Source organism: Pleuronectes platessa, chromosome 11, assembly GCF_947347685.1.
Source record: "Pleuronectes platessa chromosome 11, fPlePla1.1, whole genome shotgun sequence".
Classification (NCBI taxonomy): Eukaryota; Metazoa; Chordata; class Actinopteri; order Pleuronectiformes; family Pleuronectidae; genus Pleuronectes; species Pleuronectes platessa.
In genome coordinates this window covers 4440220-4463374 of record NC_070636.1, presented here as the reverse complement: position 1 = coordinate 4463374, position 23155 = coordinate 4440220, and the positions used below count along the sequence as shown (strand labels likewise).

General features: G+C 42.4%; 1 protein-coding gene and 1 long non-coding RNA gene across 2 annotated transcripts in view; one reads left to right on the top strand and one right to left on the bottom strand.

Annotated features, from left to right (window-relative positions):
- pacs2 (phosphofurin acidic cluster sorting protein 2) overlaps positions 1-23155 on the top strand; it is a 49936-nt gene that overhangs the window by 3571 nt on the left and 23210 nt on the right. The gene's annotated exons all lie outside the window — the stretch shown is intronic.
- LOC128450631 (uncharacterized) lies at positions 12680-13834 on the bottom strand. The gene is made up of 4 exons (XR_008340027.1): positions 13649-13834; positions 13178-13335; positions 12880-13040; positions 12680-12763 (listed from the first exon to the last, which is right to left on the bottom strand). It is a non-coding gene; the product is annotated as an uncharacterized LOC128450631 (long non-coding RNA).

The window sequence follows — 23155 nt, the reverse complement described above, 5'->3', positions numbered from 1 at the left end:
AAACACTGGCTGGCGAAATGCAAATGTTGTAGTGTTTTTTACGAGGCGGCGTTTACGAGGCTCTGGTCGCCCGCTGCTCGTGATATTAAGCCGGGGGTGTGAACTGCTGGAGTGAAACACAGAGAGCCGCTCTCCTACAGCCTGTTTCAGTGACACGCTGGGTGTGAAACGTGAAATGCAATCTGAAATCCTGTCAGCTCGTCGTGAGAAGCTTCTCAACGAGGGGCCCTGGAGATGGTCATGGTTTCTCTAAGAGCCTCTTCAGACCTCAAGGTTCCCTCTTGGCTCTCTGCTCTTCAGGAGCTCCGGGCTGGTATTTTCAAAGTGGGCATCGGTTGCATTTCTGCACATCAGCCCACGGGCGTGAGGCCTGAGACAGAGGCGGGATTGAACAGGGCCCTCGAGTGGCAGCTGGACCCAGTAGGCTGTCATATTTGGGCCTGTCGGAGTCGAGAGTGCTGAGACGTCGCTTTGAACCCGAGACGGAGACACTCGCTCTTTTGTCCCCCGGCTGCCGGAGCTGCTCGCACTGCGGGGATCTAGAGTGGGACGAGCGAGAGGCAGTTAAAGCGTCCCATTGTTGTGCGTTGCCCTTTTTATCCTTGTTGTCCTGCACCCGGTGCATTTGTGTAACACTGTTTCAGAGTTTGAACAAGACTGAGAGTCTGCAGCCAGAGCCAGCGTCTGGTGCTCTGATGCTAATGTTAGCATGTAGAGCATTTCCACAGTGACGATGCTAAGATGCAATGTTTAACAACTTAGTTCATCGTGCAGCACGCTGACATTATTGTCGTTTTGGTATAAACAACATCAACAACATTTAGTTTGAGGGCCTATGAGTACAATTTAAGGGATCCACAATGTTTTAACAACTTCATTGTATATTTGGGTTAGTATAAAAACTTATTGCAGCACCAAAGAAATATAGCTGAATCAGCAAAGTCATCAGGGTCCATCATCTTGGAACCATGAAAGTCTGGTCCATCCTGTAAATGTTGAGATATGTTACTGAATAAAAATTGATTGGATCAACAGAGTAATTTAGCTTGATCCTCTGGGAACCATCAATATCTTACACACCTCGTCCACTACCTTACATGTTGTGTCATTCAGAAGACAATGAGGAATTTAATGAATACGTGAACATGGTTTAAGAGTCTGGGGATAGTCAGTCGGGTTCATGCTCTGTGGACCATGAACTTCTGTACAGAATTTAATTCCGATGTTTGAAGACTAAAGAGTTGGACTGAGTTTTTCGGATTTATTATCAAGTAAATATCTCCGTAGCTCCAATTATTATCTTACCATCATTAGATATTGAGGCCACTCCTCCTTTCTTTTCTGATGAAGTTAAATGAAAACTGGTCAGAAACCCGACTCACAACATGTTTGATACAGATTTCTCTCTCGAGTGAATCCCTGTCTTATTCCCTGGATGTGAAGTTGTAGCTCGTTATGTAAGAGATCCGGCTCCATCTTGCTGAGGCAGCGCGTTCTGTAGGACAGACGGGGCAGGACAGGAAAGGGCGGTCGCCTCCACACACACACACACACACACACACACACACACACACACACACACACTTGAGATGCTCTGTGACTCTGCCGGCCGATCGATGTTGCCTCCAGCTGACTCTCCTCATGCCTCGGTGCCTGGTGTCATGCCTGACCGCCTGCTCTCTGTGCTCTTCTCTTATTTCCCCACAGACAATATTTGATTTTAAGGAACCCGTGTTGATAATATCTGTTCAGCTGGAATCCACTGACTCTCTGCAGGATGAGATCAGGGGCCTGGGAAACGCTGCGTTATGAGAGTGGGGGATTGTTTTTATTGAATTTAGATGATGCACTTGAACTGCCAGCCGGGACAAGGCCGGGACAGGCTCCAGTCAAAAGACTGACGGATATTATACGACTGATTTAAGTGTAGACATAAACACCAGATTACTGTTAAACAGCCTGAGTGTGTAGTGTCAAGGATGTAGTCGTATATTTGGTTTCATGTTATCACAGAGTGAGAATTAACTGTTGAAAAACGAAGCTGCAGCTGTTGTGTTTGAGGAGTTTCAGACCTCGGGGCCCAGGAGCTAAATCTGTGTCACTGTGCAATTTCTCTACAAGCCCCCACTGCTCTGACGTTTCATCAGCACACGCTCCACAAATTAAATTCATGGTCATTTTAATCTCTCAAAAATACCCTTTTCAATATCCTAGATATATCTTAGATCCATGATGGATGTATGTAGGAGTGAAGATAGAGAGCAGCATCATATAGTGGAGTCATGCAAGAACTTAGAGACATGATCTAAAGCTTGTTTGGATTCACCAGTCATTCGTCATCACATTACTCCATAAGATGTGATAAGATAAGAATATATGAGATAAGATCATATCATTTGAGATGTTATAAAGTAGTGAAATTGGACACATTTCCACAGATTTCCCAAAAGTTACAGTTGTCTCAAAAGGTAAAAAGTTGAATTTGACCCTTCAGATTTTTTTTTAAATTATTATTATTAATTATTTAATAAGTTCCGGAAGGATCTATGATGCTTATCTTCAGTTCCATTTAAAGTAGTTATTAAGCTCTGCTCATTGCTTTTATCACCATCATATCCCCCCCCCCCCCACCCCGCCTTACATAACTGCGGATTACCTTCGCTTTAGTTATGATAATGTCCAACTCTTTATTTTTTTATCCCAAATCCAAAAATCTCATCCCCGTGAGAGAGAGAGAGAGAGAGAGAGAGAGATATGTTCAAACTTTGAGGCAGATGATATTTTATCGAGGAAGCTGCTGAACCACAAAAGGAAAACGGTGTGTTACTAGTGGAGGGGAATATTAAATATTTAGTGCTGTTTTTCCATTAACTACAGATATTATCAGATGTAAATATTACTTTTGTTAATATTCACATGAAAGGTCTATCGGTGCTATTTCAATACTGTTTGTATTCCTTGTGTTTATATTATATGTCTTTACTCATTTATTTTCTCATTATCTTACCTGATCTTATCTTTTCTTCTCTTGTCTTCTCTTGTCGTCTTGAGTTCATTTCCAGAAAGGCCACATTAATCTTTACTGTCAAAAAACAAACAGACATTCACGTTTACAAGACATTATTAATAATATACATCTTGAAGTGTTCCCTCAGCCTCATGTTGATTCTTCAGACCTGCAGACTGAGTGGAGTTATGATTTAACCATGAAGTCAACGTCTCTGATTGTTTGTCCAAACTGTGACTTCCAGGGAAATCCTCGTAACACATGAGTCACTGTTTTCCACAGCGACTTGTGTTACTTTCTATGTCTCTTGTGCCAAACACATCCTGTAGATGCTGATTATTCATGTTGTGGCTTCCTTGATCATTTCTTCCTCTCTCTGCTGAATTAACCTTTTCCTTCTGGTAGTTGTGGTTGACTACACGATTCCCCCTGCAGGCCTTTCTGCCTTCGGTGTAGAAACAGGGAGTTGTGCTATTTCAGTTCCCTTTTTTTTCCCGCTGAGGCTCAAAAGAACTTTTATCTGAATTCAGAGCGTGGAGGAGAAATGTAGGTCAGGTTCCTTTTTAGAAAACGTGTGTTGGGCAGGAGAGCTGAGAAGGTTGAACATATTGTTGTAATTAGGAGGGCTGTCGTGTGGCTGAGTCATTCCACCTCCGCCGCGTTTCCACTGGACTCCTCCCTGAAGTTTTGCTGGTCAGATCGACCCAAAACCAGTCATCTCTGCCCATGTGTGACTGGGAGGAAGTGAGCGTTGGTGGCCAGTCATGTTTACAAGCCGGTAAACACAACTGCTCGGGCGTCCCGGATGCTGAGCGGGCCTCCCCGAGCTGCAGCACAGACATCGACTGACACTGCCGAGGACAGGCCGATGAAAATAAGTGACTGGGATTATTCAGAGAAACCTCACATTGAATTAGTGCCTATAATACCATCAGAGCCCAGTTTATACAAATCCAGTTGAGGAGGGAAGGGACCTGTTGTGTCTGACCTGTCTGCAAAGTAGAGCTTCTCTGGCTTTTTAATCCATATTTGTTTTTGGCAGACAGTGGATATTAAAAGGTTCGGTCACAGCTTAGAGAACAGACAGGCTCGCTCTCTGAAACTGTCCGCTGTCTGATCTTATTAAAGAAATGCAGAGATGGTTCAACATTCATACCTGTGGTTTCTCTTATATATCGTAAATGAAGCAGTTGGCTTCTGCAAAACCTTCCCACTGCCGTCATTCTGCCTTTTACTGGAGATTTTGAAGGAATATTCCTGTGAAAACCAGTAGGAGAGATAGACGCTGCTGCCTTTAGCCTGAATTCCCTTCAAACTCTGTATTGTTTAGTGCTTCTGTTGAAAGTTTTAAATATTTAGTGCTATTTTTCCATTAACTAGAGTTTTTTTCAGATATAAATATTACTTTTGGTTAATGAAAGGTGCAATTTCAATCTCATATGTGCATGACTGTTTGTGTTCCTTGTGTTTATATTATATTTCTTTACTTGCTCATTATCTTACCTGATATTGTCTTTTCTTCTCGAGTTCATTTCCAGAAAGGCCACATTAATCTTTACTGTCACAAAACACACAAACATAATCACATAGCATTAATTACACACAACTTTTCTGCTGTTTTTTTGGGCGAAGGAAGTCTGACAAATATTTACATATCTAGGGTTTTATAAGACATTATTAATAATGAGGGACATCTTGTTGTGTTCCCTCATATTGATTCTTCAGACCTGCAGACCGAGTGGAGTTATGATTTAACCATGAAGTCAACGTCTCTGATTGTTTGTCCAAACTGTGACTTGCAGGAGCCAGTCGATTATTCCTTTGAAAACCAGTAGGAGAGATAGATGCTGCTGCCTTTAGCCTGAATTCCCCCAAAATCTGTATAGTTTAGTGCTTCTGTTGAAAGTTTTGGTCATTGTGCAAGATAATACAAAGAAATTCTGAAAAAGTTACGACACAGTTTAAAACACATTTTACTCCTTAAGATGCCAAATTAAGTCCCTTTGAGATGTGACAACTTTGTGTGTTTATGATTGAGCTTGTTGAATATTTCGTTTTACATATGATTTCTTTGGACTATTCCTTTTTAAACTGGTCTTTAAATCTGTATAACCCACATCCAGTTCATAAAGACCTTTAATGGAGCATCAGTCATCAGCAGCTGTGTGTCGAGGTGGTTAAAGATGACTCCCTCAGCCACACCAGTCCATTTCCAGCTGCTCTACACCACAGAGAGCGGTGGCAGCACCAGTAACTGAATCCTGCTGAAGTGCTCTTCAACCAACAACCCAGAGATTAGCACCGACGTGGCTCCTCTCCTGTGACTGTAGTTCATTTACACACTGAGACAAAAGAGCCTCGCCAGTTTATTTGTTGTCGCAATTATGTGTCCTCTTGACAAACTCTCGACCGGTTATCTAGGACACTTCAGTCCCGGGGGTGGTGGGGTCTGAAGGGTCCCCTGTTGGTTTAATCCACATTGAGTAGACGTGTTTCACAGCTCAGAATGAAAGTCGTGGGAGAGTCAGTTCGTGGGAGAGTCAGAATATAAATCAGTTCATGACGGAGATGATTTATATTCCCGTTAATGATTATTTTCCATTGATTTTTCATTCTGTTTGTGAATTAAATGGTTTCAAATGGCCTCAACATCTCCACAATGTCTCCAGATACCAGATAAAAGTAAAAAAAACAATTAATCACAATCAATCAAAATGGATTCTTTACAGATCTTACAGTAACTTTGGATTTGCTGATGGTTTTTATGAATTTCATGAAGAAAGCATGCTGTTTTCACACAAATTGGATTTTTTTTTTTTTTGCTCTCATTAGCTGTAGCTTGTCAGAACACTTTCCACACTCCTGGATTTCGACTCCCCAACAGAGTCACACAATTAGCCTGAAGGATATATTTGTGGAATCTGCGGTTTATTTTCTTGCCTCTGTGACCAGTCATTATTGAGCACTTAAGTATTAATTGCAACCGAGGGAAAATCTAATGTCGAACATAGCATATGATGATATTTAAATCATAACAAATGGTAACAAGCTTCCTTGTTGTTGGCAGTTTGGATAAAGTTCCTCTTCTGGAACATGACTCCACACAAAAGCAGGATGTAAGAGGAAATGGTTTTCAGAGTTTGATGTGGAATACAACTGTCCAACCCCTTAAATCTGGACAACTAACCCCAACTTATTCATATTGGTACCAGTTTATATTTGTTTTATTGATTAAGTCCTTATTTAACCTTTTCCCTGATATATTTTCCTAAACCTAGCCTTCTCCCTTCCCTCATCTTTTCTCATATTAAGCTAAAACTAGCTTCTAACAGCTCAAATCATACCCGGGGCTTCATATCTGCCAAAATCCAAAAGAATAAGTAGCAATATGACATTAAACAGTAGTAGTTGGTGCTGATACACCAATATTTAATGGAGTTTTCTTTATGGTCCTCTGAACCAGACCCCAAGAGCCAGGAGGAGACGTTGAGAGATGTTTCATTCCCCTACTGCATCAACCAGTATTTCAGGAAACAAGCATATGCAAATGTTCATCTGTATTTTCATCCGACAGTTTGAATACATTTCACTTGAGCGTCTTACTTCACCGCCCGGCTGTAAAGGGGAAACTCCTCTCCAGTCCAGGGATGGTGCCGGTGGGTGTCCAGTGTCGTGGGTGGAGCAGAGCCGGGGCAGCGCGATGCGGATCGCTGCGTACAAAGCTCTCATTTGTATTCTGGTTTCTGCTGCGCCCCCCCCAGGGCTCTGGAAAGGCCACGCATCATTTTGTGCTCTTTTTAGTGGATTAGATTCTCCGCACTTTGGCTGTGAGACATAAAACAATGACTTGGCTCTCAGCTGAATACTTGATGTTTCTCTGCTCTCCCCTGTTCTGCGTCAGCTGCTTTAACCACACACACAGACACACACAGACACACACTGACACACACACACAACCATTCATACACACACAACCACACACACATCTCCCCGGAGATAAACTGGTTTCATCGAGGTTTTAATTGCTTCTAAGTCACTCTCACTCTGAGCTGATGGAGGAGATATAATTCATATCTCTCTGTTCTGCATTTTTGATGGATTTCATTCATTATAGATAAAAAAAATAAGAGAAATCTCCCGGTGTAGTGAACGTAGCTCAATGTCACAGCTACTCCGATGTTTTCCTTCCTCTGACTCTGTGGTCGAGAATATCTGACGAGTCGAGGAGATTTGATTACGAGGATCTCTCTGTGTGGATGTCAGTGTTTAACACCTATTTATTAGTGTTTCACTGAGTGTAGAGAACACGCTGCTGTCTTCACTGAGCGTCAGAAGAAGCTCAGCTGTGTCAAGGTTTTTTTCATCCTAGGAAATGAACGAGGATATATTTAGATATTAGTTATTAAAGGATTGAGAAGCATTTTATTGCAAAACAACACGTTTTAGGGGATTGTTTCTGTTTTTGTTGCATTTCACAAATCACAGGAGCTTCTTTTATTCACTGAACTGGAAGATTTAAAGATAATTCTATTTTTTTTTTGTAATAGTTATAAGTCAAACGAACTTCCACAAAAGCTTTGAGATGCTAATTCCTTCCAACCAGTTTTCTAGCTGGAGTTTGAACATACCTCGAGTCTGTCCGAGTCATTTGATGTGTAACGTCTGGGAGACAAACCAGTAAACAAGATGTTTCCATCTGGAGATTTAATGGGATGAAGTTGGTGTTTTTTTTTTGGAGAGCAGTTGCAGTTTGACTCTGAAGAAATGGACCGATCCCGATGAGTGGCCACACGTCTTTGCAGGTTGTTGAGTGTCCTGATGTCATATCTCTCCAGTGGGTGTTCTTCAGTGTTCAGTCACACTCAGCACCTGTATAACACGAGTAATACTACTTACTTTGTATCCCCTAATGTTCTTATACATTACTACATATGTATTTAAATCTTGGTAATATGCTTGTTTTATTCTCCATTGAGTCACTGGCTGTAAACACAGACAGATGATGTGTTTCCACTTCCTCCCACTGTCCAGAAATTAAGCCAAAATATCTTGTGACATAATTTCGGTGTGATGAGAATGACTTGAAATGACAGATAACATATTTGAGAAAAACTTAACATTAACATGTATTTTGACTTTTAAGTTTGGTCCATGTTCCGTTTATCAACATGGAGGAGGTGGGGCTTATAGACCTGTACTCCAGCCAGCCACCAGGGGGCGATCAAGAGGCTTTGGCTTTACATTTAAGGAGCAGTCATGTAATAAACAGTCGATGCATTGAGTTAATTAGAAACTAAATACACAGTTGTTTTTCCCCATTATCCAAAATATCTGTTTTATAATCTCTTCTAATAATATAATGAATATAATCGTCTTTGTTTCTGTCCTCTCTGACCTTCTGTACCTTGTCTGACCTCTTTGAATCTCGTCTTTCCGTCTGTTTCAGATTGATTAAAGTCAAATTTGATCCTTTGATCAATGGATTTATTTTTCCTCTGTCCTTGTTCAGTCGAACTAACTGAGGCCCCGTCACTGAATCAGTCAAGTTCGGCTCTGAGAAGCATCGGATCTGTTATCTTTTGAGATAGCAAGGTATTTAACTTTTGATCACGAGAAGTTAATTTGAGATGGTTTGATTTCTTTAGTCCCTTTTTGAAAGCGTCTCTCCTGCGGTCTTCAAAACTAAGACCAAAGCGTCTTGTTCTCCCAAAATAGACATTTCAGGACGATGTTGTGTAAAGAACCAGTTCATCTTCTGCTGCTCTGTGATGTAAGCATTGTGGGTAACGTGCTAACACCACAGTGACACTGTAGACACCTCTGTTGTGTATGGGACTAATTAAGAGGTCACGGTACAGCGGTGCATTGTGCAGACGCCAAAACGAAGACAACACAAAAGGAGGACGTGTCTGATGAGACGACCGGCGGTGCTTTGTCTCCGAGACGGAACCCCAGACACACGGCTCCGAGGCCTAATGGCTCCCTCTATTAATAAAAGATAAGCAGTCAATTATTGAGCTGTCAGGGTAACGTTCGGGTCGACCGGGGGGGGGGGGGGGGGGATTTCATGGTTGAACTGCAGTGGAGGAGAGACGGTCGGGATCCTCGGGGTCTAAACGTTCCTGGTCTCAGGAGATGTTTGCCCGTCACCTTTATCGCTCTGTCTTTAACTCGACTTCTTCTAATCTGTTCTGTTTCTACGTTTCCTTTTGTCTTCTGTCCGTCCTCTGTCGCTCTTCCTGTGCCTCAACGTCTGAGACAACCGGTGGCTGGAGGTATTCTGTTCTGGGAGGAGGATCTGATTAGATTTCAGTGGCCGAGGGGCAAAGCGGACGGCCACTGTGACGGTTATTTGCCTTGTGAACTTGATATTCCAGAAACACCTCCGGGTTATCTTTTCAAATTTGGTACAAAAAACTCACTTGGACTCAAAGATGAAACTGATTTGAATTCATTAGTCAATGTGACCTCATATCATTGTGAAGACAGTAGGTCAGTAACACCTAGAGGGGTTGACACTGCAAATGTTGACGGAGGCAGAAAACTGCAAGGCGTTAATTAAAAAACTGATTTAAACTCTGGTCGACACCCGAACTCCAACTTAACTTCACTGATTAGAATTCTGTGATCCAATGTCAAAGGTCACTGACCTCAAAAGCTAATTTTCCGCATTAATACAAGAAGACATAGGCCAATTATGACGAAACCTCGCACACAAATGTCTCATAAGCTTAAAGTATGACTTTTTGGCGTTACACATCTAAAGGGTCAAAGCTTGTTTCTCCATCTGATCTACTTTTGTGGTACTTTTTGTCGCAGTTTCTCTTTTTGTGTATTCAGTTTCATTAATTGACGTCTTTTATGCTTCACCTGCCTCTGGGTGATGCTTTTGAAAGCCAACACAATTTCTGCTTGTGCTCATTATTATCCTGCTGTGCAAATTAAAAATTAAAATTATCTCTCTCCCTCACACGCAAACACACACAATCGCAGGTTGTTTACACTCGACAGAGGAGCACAATAGACAAACTGCAGCTGATGTTTTCCTTTTTTTTTTTTCTTCAGTTCATTTCGGATGCATGTCATAAAAGTGCCAAGTGCCTCTCGTACATTTTGTATTTTCCTTTGCTCTGTTGAAACGTCTCGTTAGTATTTGAGTGGAACATCAGGTGTTACAAAGTTTATTACAGTTTATTTCATCTCAAGCTGTTTAGCTCGTCTAAATTTCTCCTTTTTTCTCCATCTGTACTTTTCATGTGCTCACATTTTCAGTGATATCGACTTTGATATTTTTGCAGAGTTCCTCCCTAGGAGCCAATTAGAAAATACAAAGGTAGAATCCCAGCATCGATTTTCTTTAAAGATGAAAATATGAAGCGCTCTCTCTCCTCCGCTCTCTCTGTTTTCCCTCCACCTAACATGTAATGGCATTCCTGTGTCTTGGCAGCATCGGAGGAAAGCCTCAGCCCCATCTCCTTTCATGATAGAAGCTTGTCGTGGTGGAGACGTGGAGACGTAAGGGGCGGTGTGAAGAGGTTGAAGCCGAGCTGTATCCGTCTCCTGCCGCTCTGCCGGCCTTCAGAGCTTAATGATCTACTGACACAGATTCATTGAGCAAATATGAGCGTTATTTATAGGAAGCCGAGGGCAGCGAGGAGGACGGAGTTTAGACTTTGCCTCCAGTCGTCTGTTTATTATTCATGAGAGGAGGTTTATGTTTGAACCTCAGCCACTTCAAAGAGAGGAAAGAATGTGTGTATGAGTAAATGAGTGTATGCAGTGTGTGTTATTGTTTTGTACCGAATGTGTGAGTCCACAACGCTGCTGCTTGTGCACAATGTTGCTGACCTCTTTTAAGTTTTAAATCCAAATAAAGGATTAAGTGCTCTAACATGAGAGTCTAGATTATTATTCTAGATAAATTATATATATTTAAGGACATTAATAGAAACTAAAATCCTTTATCTATACTACACACAGACAATTTAGAGTCTCCAATTAACCTAACTCCAATCTGCATGTTACTGGGCTGTGGGAGGAAGCCCACACAGGCCGAACTGGGATTCATTAAATATTTTATTTACAGAGCACTTCTCAAAACACATGTTACGAAGTGCTTCACAAAGGCAGCAGGTTAGAAGAAAGCGGATAAAAATAAATGAGTGTATAAAGGCAGTTATAAAGAAAGTTAAGACTCAGGAAAGGATCTCCGATAAAAGAGTGTTTTTAGGAAGAGACTTAAAAGAGTTCACTGAGTCAGCTGACCTGACCTCAGGACCCGGACGCCACATGCTCCTCTGGAACAGACAAGAGACCTCCAGCTACTCGCACTTGGCCGGTTCACGTTGTCCTTCAGTTGTGTTTATTCTCTTCCAAACATTCTCCTCACAATTCTGCCAAAGAACTTTGAGACGCTTCTCATTGGCCGTCTCCCGCCAGCTTTCCGCTTTGATAGGTCGACTCGTCACATTGGCCGATGTCTTCTCAGCTGGTGGGTCCTCATGGCGGCAGCCGGTGATGGCCGACACCTCTGATGCTGATGTGTCTTTGTTGCTGTCACAGGAGTGAGACACAGCTAATCTTTCGCCACATGAAGAAGAGACGGCTGAGGCCTCGTCCTCCTGAGCCGCACCATCTGAGACTAAGACTCCTGATCGTCATTGTCCAATCCCAACTCCTGCATTATAAACTGAGCATCTGCAAAACTGAAAAAAACCCACAACCATGCGTTAGAGGATCACTTAATCAGTGAAACACATTTTTGGACTGATTCGATATCTGTACTGAAATCAAAACTCAGCTACTCACTATGGGCTGTCCTTGTCCTCCATTAGATGGACCATCGTGAGGAAGGGTATGGGACAGTGCGATCTTTGGGGTGAGCCTTTCGTCTGGGTCCATCTCCAGGAGGCCGTGGATGAGGCTGATGAAAGCTCTCCTGTCAGTGAGCTCTACGAAGCCCTGCGTCACTGGGTAGAGCTGGATGATAAAAACAAAGTAGACAAGGGATTAGTTGAGATGCTTCCTGTCCCTCAACAGAGACGCCTAGAATTCATTATTTCTTCACTACTAAAATGGGCGACTCACTGTTATCAGGTCCTGGAGGGTTTTGTAAACGCCTTGGCCTTTCTTGGGCTCAATACCAGTGGTGATGTGGTATTCAAGGGGGGTCTGCAGGAACCAAACATGATGGTCAGATTCTTCCTCAGTAGTGAGTTCTTGGGAGATAAAATATTGGAAGACACAAAGTCCCCTGTTGTGATTGGACAAGTGTCTGAATTCAACTATCTTTGTGTTGAAATTAAGATATATCTGGTTTCTTACTGGCTGGTACTCGCAGCTGGAGTACGGGTGGTTGTTTATATACAAAGAGAGAAGCAGGCAGCCGAGGCTCCACATGTCAATGGCCTCCGAGAAGGGGAGGCCCAGGCTGACCCCAGGTGCACTGTGTGAACACAGAAGAATCACACGAGCTGTTAAGTACATTGTTAAATTGATCATGTGAATATTCGGACAATGTCTGGTGGATCATTTACAACAATAATACACTATGAGTTTTTCACATTAAACTTACCGGTAGCCCAAAGCTTGAATTGTCATCCCGCGAGTGCCCAGCAGAGTTTTGAATGACAGGCCAAAATCAATGAGTTTGACCCTGTAGGGCTCGAAGGTCTCATGGTTGACCAGCATCACATTGAAAACAACCAGGTTGTTTTCGACTGGATCGAGACCCTTCACTGCTTCAAGCATCTTGATCTGCGGAAGAAACAGGAGAAAGGATAAAGGAGGTGTAAAGGACAGCATGGTGTCAGCAGTCCTTTAGATAAACAAGTCAGGAGCAGGATAATTTGAAAAAACGTGATCTACTCTACCTCTGTTTCACCAGCATTTCCATTTTTTAATATCCGCCTCTTCTTTGTTGCAGAAGAGGCGACGCCCCGTTTATCCAGGAACATAAATATGAATCCAGCAGGTTTTTATAAAGATCAGCTCTGAGTGTGATGATTAGAAAACGTCGGAGGAGCAGAGTCACCTGTTGACCAGCGGAGTAAGATAAGATAGAATAACAATTTATTAATCCACACACTGGGAGACGGCTGTACAGCAGGCACGTCAGAATGAGACAGACAAGAGAATAAAGCAATATAAAAGAACTTAAGTTTTACTTACCAGTTTTATCAGTGGTAATATCTAAGGTTGCATTTAAATTTCGATGATGGAGAAGCTGGTGCTGATGTTTTTTTCTTCTTCTGTGTTTTCTTTCCTTTCTGTAAGAAGTAGTCTGAGCCTCAAACATCAGGTACGAGAGGTACCAGCACCACAAGTGTCTGGATGTGATGAAGTCCAATTAGAAAATATCAAAAGAATAGTGGAACTAAAGTTCCAATGATTCACAATCACATTTTGATGTCTTTGATGTATTAAATTGAAAAAACAATTCACTATGACAGTTAAATACATGAATAAATTAAAAATGTGTGTGTGTGTGTGTGTGTGTGTGTGTGTGTGTGTGTGTGTGTGTGTGTGTGTGTGTGTGTGTGTGTGTGTGTGTGTGTGTGTGTGTGTGTGTGTGTGTGTGTGTGTGTGTGTGTGTGTGTGTGTGTGTGTGTGTGTGTACTGATCACGAAGCCCAGGACATACCGAACTGTAAATAGATCTGAGTTCAACCTGTCTGAAGAGAGACGACAGCTTTGACAGGAAGAGAACAAGTCTGTGAATGAACGTGGGCTGAAGTACTCTCTCTCACACACACACACATATAGATACACACCTAACACACACACATCCAGTCTCAGCTCTGTCACGCCGGCAAATCCCACAGCTGAATATTGCATGAGCGCTGGAGAGCCCCTGGCACACATCTGAATAATGGGAAAGAACCACGGCAGATTGATTATAGTGTGTGTGTGTGTTTTTGTGTGTGTGGTATGACTGCCTTCTCTGCCTACCACAGCAAAGCTTCACTTGAACCTTTCTCACCTTTAAACAACTTGCGTGTCTGTGTGTGTGTGTGTGTCTGTCAGTCTGTTGTCAGCATGTTAGCGAGCTTTAGACTATTAACACTGCAGTGGATATGGGACGACTCCCACTGGGACCACAGGCACTCCACTCTATGCAAATTCATGAGCTTTATTATAATGTTTCCTCAGTTCCTGCATTTTAATCCTTCCATTATTCATAACATTGTTGTTTATTGCTGTGTGTGTGTGTGTGTGTGTGTGTACCGATATCTTTGTGAGGACATTTTGGCTGGTCCTCACTTTCTGACCTACTTTTAATGGGGTTTAGTTTGGACGGTTAGGGTAAGAGGCTACTGAGTGTCCTCACTAAAACTGCTTTCAGACATGCACTGGACTCCGCAGCTCCTCCGCGTCTTTGGAGGAGGTCCACGTCCGAGTTAGACGCTCTGCAGTTTCTACGGACTTTATCCACCAGACCTCCTGATATAACGTCCGTCTAGAAATCCAGGAGAAGTTAATGTGAGAACTCAGCCGGGGAGTTACAAGTAGAAGACACCAACAAATGTGCCAAGAGAATTTCTGGTGAGAAGAGCCGATGACAGTATCGGTGTCTTGTAAACAAAATCATGTGATCTCCGCAGCAGAGTTAATAAGTCACTTCCTGTCTCTGTCTGCTGCACCTGGCTGCTCCACGTCTTGTGACTGCGTTGTGCACCTCTGAAAGGCAAAGTCCAGGTAAACCCTGTAGCCAATCCTCCAGAGGTCATGTCTGAGAACAGCTTATAATGGATTTACAAACGTCTGTGTGTGTGTGTGTGTGTGTGTGTGTGTGTGTGTGTGTGTGTTCTTGTCCAGCTATCTTTTTGAGGACCATGAGTCTACTACCTACGGAGTGAGGACATTCTGGGAAAGTGAGGACCTTCTGTCCGGTCCTCACTTTTCAATGGGCTGTTTGAGGGTTAAGACTTGGCTTTAGGGTTAGAATTAGGTTTAGGTTAGTTAAGGGTTAGGGTTATCCATGTTTCCAAGTAATCCCAGATATATGATAATAATAAACTTTCCTTCCATGGCACAGGGTTAGGGTTGGAAGAATTGAGACTTTTAGAATAAAAACAACAAAACAAGGATTCTTGTGTTAAGGTTTAATTAAAAAAAAGACAAAAAAGAGACAACATGTAATAATTCTGATGTAAAAACATATAAATACTTTCACCTGCAGCCGGGCACTGTTGCTGCCTAATGCTAAGAAACAGTTTAAATAGGTCAAAAGGACAGATTTTCCCAACAGACATCAATAATTGTCTAAACTTTACTTGTGCTGACACAACTCCTCGGTGTCAAGCTTGTTGTCAATACAAAGGTTGCTGCAGGGATAACACTCGGGGTCATTAGTCCATTAAAGCTGCTGTTTTCCAGTTAAACACACGGGAATTCATCAAATAACCAAAAGCCACATAAAAGGAACTGTTCCCAACTCTTGTGTTGATGTTGCCCCTGGTTGTGATGGTTCTTGATGTGGTTGCCCTCTGGATGAAGTCATGTATATTTAAACACGCAACGAAAACCCCCGTCTGTCTCATGCACGGCCGAGTTCACAGGAAATCCAGACACAGAATACAGGACCTGTGTGTTTGATCAAAGTTGGATGAGATGCTTTACGCGCCCGTCACAGCTTTCTGTCAGATATCTGGTTGTGTTGATACATGTGATTGTAGTGTGTGAGTTGTGTTATTTGTCAATAGGAGCTGTGTACTTGTACGGAGCTGCTCTGCGGGGGGGTTCTTCACATTCTGTCCTAATCAGTGTTGACAGGAATCATTGTCTCCGTGACAGCAGCTTCATGTGTACTAATGATGGACGTCTGTCTCTTTCCACTTTCTCGCCCTCTGCAGAATGAGAATTGCAGATTCTCTTTAAATCACTTTAAAGCACTTTATTGCACTTGTTGAGGATGAATGAGTGTTTCTCTGTTACAAGCCAGTGTTTGAGCCCCCGTGCATCACCCTCTGCTATCACAGGCTTCTAAGTATCTAATAGACCTGTCACATTTTTATAGTTATTGTCTGAATTAGTGAAGCTGAGGATTCTGCATCTGAAAGTGTGTAATGACCAATCATTTCAATGCAACAGCCTGAGACACGTTGTCTTTACCTCCTCCCCCTTTGTAAGTTTTTGTAGTGATAGTATTTTCATTTTATTCCACTTTACAATCTTTCTCCATTTTGCAGCTTTTGCTCCACTATAATGATGTGATAGCTTTAAATTATACAGTATATAATTTCTTTTTACTTCTCAAATGAAGATATGACATTAAAAACTATGAACAGAGTTTTTGAACTAAAACGGATCCAGCAGCTTTTTCCAAAGTTCTCTGGTTTAGTGGCTCTAAAACTCTGCAGTAGTATTTGGCTTAATTCTTTAGATTAATTCATGATGTAAAAAATAAATTATGTCTTTCTTCAGTCTCTGTCTGAGTTCAAAATAATCTTGAGTTGTATTTCTGTGAGTATCTCTCTCCAGCAGCAGTAATTGTGAGCTGCAGACGAGCAGAAGTCGCAGCTTGGATCCAACACCCTGATGAAAGCTGCTCTGGCTGTCATTTCTGTTTTTTGCACCGTCTAAAATAAGAAGCAGCTCTGGTCTGAGTCTGTGAGAGCTGCCCACTTTCTCTTTCTGTCTGTTGTGTCATTATATATCTTTCACTTTCCTTTTCAACACTTTCTGATTCATTTTCTATCTTCTCCTTTCTGATTTCTTCATTTCTCTCATATCCGACAGACCTAACTTGCAGACCTGACTTGCCCCCCCCCCCTCTCTCTCTCTCCTTCACCCCCCTGCCCTCCTTTTTCTGAAGCTTCCTGGCATCTCTCCCTGTGCCCCACTCCAGCACGAGGATAATACCACTCCACGGGGGGGGGGGGCAAGAAAAGAGTGCAGCCTCATCATCAGTCCTTTAATCAATGTATAGCTTTTTACAAATTCAGCACTGGTGAAAATAAAAAAGATATAATCAAGAGCAGAAACTTCTCTCTGGAGAATAAACTCCTTAAATCACACCGGACACATTTATAGTTTGTAGATAAACTTTAACCTGAGAGAAAAATAATGTTCAACGATTCCTTATATCCTTTTATATCAGTGTAATTCACAATGTAGGAGGGACATTTTAAAGGGACTTCAGTTTGTTTGAGTTCATTGACAGGAAGTATCACTCCACTCTAATAGTTTCAGGAATGTCACACCAAGCTGCGGCATGTCAGGGTCGAGTTTTCATGAAGACAACTTTTTGTTGAATCCTGTGTAGAAGAAGATGAAACTCTACAAACGATGATGATGGATTCAAAAATGCAAATTTAATGTATTTAGGTCTATAGGAAGAAACCTGTAACTTCGAAATCAATGTCGTCTTCAACTTAAGGTTTTCCCATAGACTGTATATAAGGATGGACGAAATGGCGCCTCCATCGCCCCCTGGTGGGTGGCTGCAGTACAGGTCATAAACTACAGCCCCTCCTAGCAACCGTCTTTATTTACAGTCTATAGTTTTTCCCTTTTTGGCTTTTGGGCCTGAACAGCAAAGTTGACTCTTTCTTTATTCCCAGTCTTCACATTCTGAAAACAATTGCTCTTAAGAAAATATATATATTTAAAATCTGCTGCAGTGTTTAGATGAGGGCAAACTGTGAGTTCATACTTTATGGTTTGTAACTCCTCTGGGTGCTCGGTGTCTGATCCTGCGTCAGATCTGCCCCGCTCTCCTCTCACTCACTGGCTGCTCTGTAATGCTCACCACAGCAGAAAGGTCCTAGAAGAAGAGAATGCAGCGTGTTGTTTACCGACTGTGGCCTCTGGCTGCAGCGGGCGAGGCATGTGGCGAGGAGCTGCTGGCGGTGGAGCTACAGAAGGTGTCGGCACGTCGGCCATTCCAGGCTGGTAGCGTGAGGTATGTGCAGAGTGGGATGCCGCCAGAATGAAGCAGTGATAGCTCTTAGTGTGTGTGTGAGTGTGTGTGTGAGTGTGTGTGTGTGTGTGTGTGTGTGTGTGTTTAAATAGCTGGAACTCAGTATTCATCTGTAATGTTTGTATCTCAGGTTTCAGTCTGGCAGGTCACCGTGTCCCATGTGACCGTTGCATCTTCCCGTCGTCCATCTTTGATGTCACAGTGTGTAAAAAGATCTTCCAGTATCAACATGCTGTGCTGTAATGTCCAGTTAACTGCAGCTCCCATAGGAACCCCGAAGTGGGAAGGGTGGGACGAGGAGGCCGCGTTTCTCCATCGGACATAGGAGACCTTCAGGGACGGCGCTTTCAGGAATATCCAAGGAGGGCGTGAAGCGGGGTGGGGGGGGGGGGTTCTCATTACTGCCAAGGGTCAGTGTTTTGAGAATGCTCGGTTGCTCCTGACGTCCAGAACTTCTCCTCTGTAGGAAAATGTCAGCGAATACAAATATAATTCAGGATTGAAAAATCTGAGCCATCATTCACGTAGGCGGAGTCAACACGGAACGATTTGAAGAGTGTTTGGGTTTCCGAGTTCTTAAAATGTCATTCGGACCATTGCACTGATCGGTAGAGCTTTTTAGAAATCATAGAAAGTCAATGAAGACCTGCTTCCATACTTGTTTGTGTGTGGGTGGGGGGGGGGCTGTATAGACGCTCTAGACCTCAATGGAAAGATATAAACGAGCAGCTATTAAAATCTCATTTCAGACGAGGCACAAAGGAGGGAGAGAATAGTCGAGGCTGCCAGGTGTGTGGAGAATTCAACAGAACATAAAGAAGCATTGATTTTCTTTGTGAAGGTTAACGACAGCTACACATATGTACAACACAGGCGTGTAGATGACTCATCCAAACCAACTCAGAGACGCATGTAAGAGCTGATGGACATTTAAGCTGCCACAGGTTTTTACATGAACACGGCTGTGTGATTCCAACTGTCAACAATAGATTGTGCTGAAGGTTTTTTAATTGGATGAACAGCAGGTTCCCTTTTACAATTTGACATTTTTCATGTTTCAATACAGGTTTATTTCCTTTAAATTGAGACACTCGTGGAACTGAGCGTCAAACAGCTCCAGCTCCATGTGTCACAGTGCTTCAGTGCACAGAGTGTGAACGAGATGAAGAGAGAGAAATACAACTCTGTTCATCACATAATAATATATACAGTATGTGTGAAGCCTGTGATGGGGAAATGAGTTTTGATTTAATTGACAGTTGCGATATAATGTGTCAAAAATTCTGATTTATATTTCTAATCAAGTAATTTACAGATATCAAAAAGCCTGGCACCCGTTCTTCTATATTTAATTTTAAGAGCAGTAGTTTTCTCGCCTCTTGGACCAACATGATTCCAACAGTTGTGAATTATAAGTCACTGTGATTTTTGACATTATTTTTCCATTCAGCTCAGATTTTTGTTTTTCCCATCTCCAAGTTTAGGAAGTTTATCCACAGCTCTGAGATACTTGTTTTAAAGTATTAAAATGATCATCTGAAACAAAGATTTCTCCACAGAAACTTTTGGTGCACTCGAAAAAATTCAAGTTTCATTTTTGCGCAATAAAATCTCAGATGACATCTTCTGTGCCACAACCAAACCTCCCACCTGCCATTTCTAATTCGCTGCCTGGTGAAGAATCTGACAGAGAAAATCATATCCCTCTGTCTGTCTTCTTACAGAGCAGCTGCAAGTTTCCTCTTAGTCGGTGGAATAATGTCATCTCTCAGAATAAACCCTCTGCAGCTGAGGAGCTGGCTCAGAGTTTCTGAGACTTGTTTTCATGTGTTTTATTCTCAGTGAGTCAGAGAAGGTTTGAATGAGACTGACAGAGTTTTTCAGAATCCTTACAGATGTGAGAATGTAGGTCAGCTCCCTGAGCAAGTACGAGTTGCGTGTTCCAGTCAGTTCAGGGCGATGCTGTCAATTAAAATGCTGGATTCAAGGATAAACACACACACACGCAACACAACACATCGCATTTAACTACAAACACATTTTATTTGTTCTCAATCACCAAAGCATGCAAACACAGAAACACAAATCGAAACGGAAACACAACACGTGATGTAACTTGCGTTGTTTTTTCATTTTCAGGCCGTTGAATAGTACATTTCTGATTGTAGCATTCTGTTGTACCATGTTTACCCATGTTCTATAATTACTTGTTCACTCATTTAAAAACCCTTTAACCAACTTTAGTCTTTAAACATATTAGCTGCCATGTAATTTTAGAACAATCACGAGTTTAACCGGCTACAGGCAGACTTTGAAAAATGGTTATTGATCATTCAATGGCTCTTAACAGTGTTTTTCTGTGGTAAAGGTCCTGACGTGGGAGAAATAATATACTCAGGTAAAATGTTTGATTAAAAACACAACATATTATATATTATAATTCAATTTATTTTGTTACTGTGGATCGTTTTCAATAAATCTACATTTACCCAACACATAAAACTGACTTACTTCAAGTCCAGCCTGTGTATCTGCATGAGGCTTAAATCAGGGAGACGGAAGAAATATGAGGAATACGCCTGACGGGACCGGGTCTGATTCAGTCTGGTGATTAAAAAACACAGAAGAATATAAAAACATTTGTGCTCTGGAGAAATGAAATGAAGGAAAAATCTGAACATTGGCAGGAGAAAGAGCCAGAAGCTGCGATTTCCCTCCTTTTTTGGCCTTTTCAGTGCAAAATCTGCTCTGGATGGAACCAGTTCAAGCTGCTGGTTTCTCTCCTCTTGCTTCATCTGGTACAACAAGAGGCTGCAGCTCAGGAAAGGGTCTCTAACTGGGATTTGTCTCATTTGTAGGTTAATTTAATATTTCCTGGATTGTGCAGAGCTTAAGGAAAGGAACATGGTCTTGTTAATTATCACACTAAAGATATGACGTACGACAGTTTCAGGAACATTCAGTTTGTCTGACTAGAGATGGGGGGGGGTGTAATAACAGCAGAGAACATTTATGGCTCAGGGTTAATAACCACCTGAGGAGTTTTCAGTGGAAACATTAACTCTGGACTCTCTGAGCTGTAAATGCACCGTCGCCAGGAAAATCACCATGAACCAGCATTTTACAGTTTTTGTTAGAGCTGCATTACATCTGTTGGGTGTTTATTTCAACTGGTTTAAACTGGGTCAAGAAACACCTGTAGATTTCCAATCAGACTCCAGCTGAAGAATCGACTTCTGGTCTTTGTGCGTCCTCTGGGGGATTCAGCACAACCCCCCCCCCCCCCCCCCCCATCCCAGTGCAGGAGTCATCCGTGAATGATCATCGAATGCAAATGTTATTTATCATCTGGACTGTGTTTGAAATCGCTCATTACTCAACATGTTATCCGATATATAGGGAGTTTGTAGAAGTGAGAATCTTTATACCCTATGTAGTGGACGCCCGGACGAGAGGAGAGAGAAGCTGTATGAATTAAACACAACTCATAATATCAGTCTTCTAAATTTGAATATTTTCATCAAGATCCATAAATTGGGAAATTGATTAAATCGTCCAAAAAAGTCAAATCTCACATTGTTAAAAATGAAAAAGGATAAAAATAAGTAAAGAACCCTGCACCCGTCCCCTGATCTGTATCCACACCAACATTTAATAGGTTCTTCTCTTACCCATAATGCATCCTTCCGCCAGGTTTCATAGAAATCTGTTCTGCAAATGAACAAACGGGGGTGAAAACATAACCTCCTCCCTCGGTGGTGGTGATAAAGAGAAATGACTTAAAAGCCTCAGGTGTGACCCAATAAGAAATGAACTGAAGAAACGGAAAATTCGCCTTGTATAATATCAACTAACCTACATTATGGTTTGTTTTAATTGTGCAACAGCACTAAGGTACACCCCACTTGCAGTTTCTGTAAACACCATTCATTCATCATCCTGGGGCAGTTGTGCAGAGCAGTGTTGTGTTGTGTGTTATCAGAGACACATGTTGTTCAGTCCTGCTCGCTGGTTTCCACGTGTGTCACCGATTCACGTAGTTTGTGTTAAATCTCAGATCCACGGCTCTTCAGCTAACTTTACATTTCCCGAACAGACTGAGTTCGAGGCGTTGGAGGCGATTTGTGTGAAATTATTGCTCGTGTGTGACAAAGAGACGACGGGAAACTTGATAAATGAGGACGTGAGACGGATTAATGTGTCGGAGGAAACGCATCAATCTGAGCTGCAGAAGAAGTGCTTCAATATGTCTCACATCAGATTGGCCCTAATGTATTCCAGCCCAGGAAGGGAGGAGAAACACACACACACACATACACATACACAAACACATACACACACACACACAACGTTACTGCTCTACTTTATTCATGGTTGCCGCCTGTTAACCTACATCAGAGGAGGAGGAAGTATTTCCATGGCAACTCTGGAAATTCATTCAGCGCAGCAGAAGTGTCAGTGGTCAGCTTTTCCATCAGTGTGTGTGTCTGTGTGTGTATGTGTGTAAGTGTAAGTGCTCTATGTGCAGCATCTGTCGATTTTACTGCTGTTCTTGTGTTTCAAATATTGGAGGTAATCAGATCCTGCTGCGTCTCCTGGTTTTGAGCTCGACTCTGCTCGCCTGCTGCAGTTAAGGTTGCTGGTTTGAATCCCTGAGCAGATCTGATCAAGCGCTATAAGGGTCTGGAGAGAGAACCCGTTTGTGGTCGTAGGAGTGGTGGTCTTTACATGTTCTGTTTTTAATTATGGAGCTGGAGTTAGTAAGAGGTTGTTAGCTTAGCATAAAGACTGGAAACGGGGGGAAATGGCTAGCCTTGAGTGAGCCTCGAGTGTAGGGATGTGGGGGAACGCTTTGGGGACCATCTTTAAAAAACAGGAAAAGATAAAACTGTAACTTAACGAGGCCTCATGAGACTGAACCACTGATTCCCCTGGACAGACACTGGACACCACAAATATTGAGACGTTTAGAACAAATTCTCACACACAAGCGAGCGAAACCCAGATCGGATGTCTGGTTCAGGACGGAGGGATAACGGCGAGCTAGCAGAGAAAAGTCGGGTTCAGTATAATTCGATGCGGTTTGCGGTGCCGCCTCAGCCAGACCGAGGCTCATGTGAGACGTGGGGGGTGGAGGTCAGGAGAGTCGGGACGTCTGTGGTTCTCTGAAACCACTTTCTCTCTGTCCTCAGCCCTGAGGTGTTGTCCAACGGTATAGAACCTTGG